The sequence below is a fragment of the Colobus angolensis genome, unplaced genomic scaffold, assembly GCF_000951035.1.
Source record: "Colobus angolensis palliatus isolate OR3802 unplaced genomic scaffold, Cang.pa_1.0 Scaffold5, whole genome shotgun sequence".
In the NCBI taxonomy this organism is placed as follows: domain Eukaryota; kingdom Metazoa; phylum Chordata; class Mammalia; order Primates; family Cercopithecidae; genus Colobus; species Colobus angolensis.
Window position 1 is genome coordinate 29,691,325 of NW_012118487.1, and position 3,155 is coordinate 29,694,479.

Below are 3,155 nucleotides of genomic sequence, written 5' to 3' on the forward strand. Positions count from 1 at the left end.
AAGAAGTATTTGTTTATATTTTTCTGTAACATCATGCTATGTGTGAGTCTGAACATCTGACAACAGAAGCTTCAGTTATTGTTCTAGCTAAGTTTTGAAAACATTTGTCATGTTGTTTAATAGAAAAGTGCAAGCCAGAGGTACTGACTCCATTAATAAAGCATATTTTATGCCGTTTTGATTGTTCTGACCAAATACTAATGGGAATGATTCTTGACGTTCTTCTGTTGCTGATTGTTAACATAGAGCAGCCTCCACATTACCCCGAGGCAACTCTACATGGGAACACTGAGGCTCACAGCCTGCAAGAGTATCAGAACTGACCGTACATTTAAACAGAAATGCTGGTTTATTTGCAAAATCACCAGTATATTTTCTATTGTGTCTATAAATAATCAGCCATTTAAGTAGCAAGAATCATATTTTCCATTCCTTTTTAGAAATTTATTTTATTGTCACTATGGAAATCATTCACATCTGACAATTTACATACTAAAGAGTTTTACTCTCTCTGTTTCGGTCCAATTTATGTCTAGTGGCTGAGAAATTAAATAATTCTGAAGTATGAATTTACCTATCTGAAAATGTACTTACAGAGTATCATTTTAAAGTGGATTTCTCTTTAAAAATTTTGTTACTTTTACAAACAATGTAATATAATTTATGTACATTTTATTAATAGTTAGTTAATTCTTTAACATTTGTTCTATGTAATTATATTTTAATTTGGTTTAATGGCTACTGCCCAGATACTGAGAATTGGTCCCAATATTGAGGGTGTTTCAATATATTATCTGGCTTATTTCAACCTGAGTAATATGAACAAAATAAGTCAAAACCTGCCTCTGATCAATTTTCCTCATGGCTAGAACTAAAACAGTAAATTTGGACAATATTAAGCCTCAAATAATCCTCTCCAAACTTCTCCTAACCTTCTTAAATTAGCTTGGAAGAGGTTTGTGTGTTGCGTCTTTGTGTCCTTTGCCAATACCCAAGATGGTCACATATGGTAAATACTCACATAGAGTTTCAAATTCAGAATAGATTACCATTACCCTTCTGCCCTTACACATCCTACTTCTTATTTAAAAGTTCAATTTGTAACTTTTTCATTTCCTGAAAGCTTAAAAATACAATTTGAGAATGTTTATAATACATTCTCTCCTGTCTTTTCACAGTTATGTCTGTTATTGCTAAAATACACCACATTTTCTTTGTTCTGGTTGAGGGTAACTCAATATCTGTGTGAAAGAGAACTACTAACAACATTACAATAGACGCTGGATTTGAAAAAAAATCTGTAGATCTAATTGATACAAGTGTAGAACAAAATGTCAAAATAATGTTTTAAGTGTAAGAGAAGATGGACCAAGGAGAGAGAGATCATTTGAAAATCTAATTGTAGCTTTTCTAGGCTCACATTCATGTACTACTTTTAGCACCCTTATGGGCTGTGCTTGCACCCTGGACAGTTGAGCTTTGGACTATCTTCCTCTTCAATGTTCCCTCGATTGACCTGAGTGCTTCCCTCTGCTTCTACAGATTTATAGTACTCCTTGGCTCTTTTGAGTCTCCACTTTTACTCACTGTCTCTGGGATTTTTAAGATCCTTTTCTTCTCTTAGAAATCATCCTCTTAATGAAAATTAGCCTAATGAAAGTTTGGAGACTAGAATTCTACTTTAAGCCACTGACTTGAAATAACTCTTTTGGCAAGTTGCCTGTCTTACCAAGGTGGCATATTTGCATTTTTACTGCTTAAGACATTTTTTTTTTTTTTTGCCATCTTTATCCAAATTTATCATATTGATGTATTGATGGTGGGACTGACAGGCTCTTTAGAAGCTGGCTTTAACTTTTGAGTCTCAAGCTACACTGCTGTTGGGTAGCCTGGTCCTCCCACGTGAGGATTTAACTTTGTTTATTTGCCTCCAGTTATTCCAAAATGCTTATTAAATGAAAGGCCCAGGAACATGTTTATTTTAGTCACCTTTGTTTTTAACAATTTTGTTTTGTAACCAATGAGTAATTCATGATGAATTATTTTTGACTAATGGATAGCTGAAGGCCAGGCTTTTAATTTCTAATAGGTAATGCTCTTCTTTTGTCTTATTGAGACAATGAGAATACTCTGTGCATTTCAAATGCACTCCGATTATGCTGTGGTTTCATTCACATAAGCACAATATGTGTTTTATTTATAACTTCATAACCAATTTATAATGTAATAATTGACCTTAGCAGACATGCAAAAGCTTATTCTTGTGTGACTTACTTTCTTTAAGCTAATAATATAAAAATAAATATGTATCTTAAAAATCTATAATAAAACATTAGAAATTAAAGATACGTGCTTTTGATTTTGCAGATGAGTTCATTTGCTTTTGTAGATGTGTTTTCAAAAGCTAGGTACAGAGGAATGTTTGCTACCTTTAGCCCTGAATAAAGAAATAGAGCCAAGAATTTTGTTGGATTGTGTTTGTGTGTGCATATATTTGATATCATCACTATATTTGTAATCTTTGGACTTGTAATCATAGCCTGTTTATTCTATTGTGCCATTAAACATACTTTACCTTATACATAACGAATAAAATACCTAGATGTAGATTTATTTACACACTATCTTATGAAATTCTTATGTTTATATCAGCACAGAACAAGCACACATTTAGAGCATTCATCTGAAAATTATATGGAAATTGAACGTGGATCAAATAAAGATGATAAAGACCTTTTTTAAAAAATTAAGTATCATAAACAATAATCAAGAACTTTCATTCATGAAAGAACTAGAATTGACTTGTCAGATAAAGATGATAACACTTGACACTTGGGACTACTAGAGGCGGACAAGTGTTGAAAAACTAATTCTTGGGTGTTATGCTCAATACGTAGGTGATGGGATCATTCATATCCCAAACTTCAGTATCATTCAGTATGCCCAGGTAACAACCCTGCACATTTACCCCCTGAATCTAAAATAAATGTTGAAAAAGAAGAAAAAAAAAAGAAAGAATTGACTTGTCAGAAAAATTATATGAAACTTGGAAATAGCCAGAAAAGAGTTTTGTGTGTTTTTTCAGTGCAATGCTGGGCTTAATTTTCTATTACATGGGCTACTTAACAATGCAGGAGGGCAAAGACTTGTAGACT

General features: G+C 32.7%; 1 protein-coding gene across 1 annotated transcript in view; it reads left to right on the forward strand.

The window, feature by feature from the left end:
- The window catches only part of FAM198B (family with sequence similarity 198, member B), a 48,088-nt gene extending 45,471 nt beyond the window's left edge, over positions 1 to 2,617 (forward strand). Inside the window, exon 6 of the mRNA XM_011959715.1 lies at positions 4 to 2,617. The gene's annotated coding sequence lies outside the window, so the exon portion shown is untranslated. The remainder of the gene's footprint in view (positions 1 to 3) is intronic.
- Positions 2,618 to 3,155: the final 538 nt, after the last annotated feature.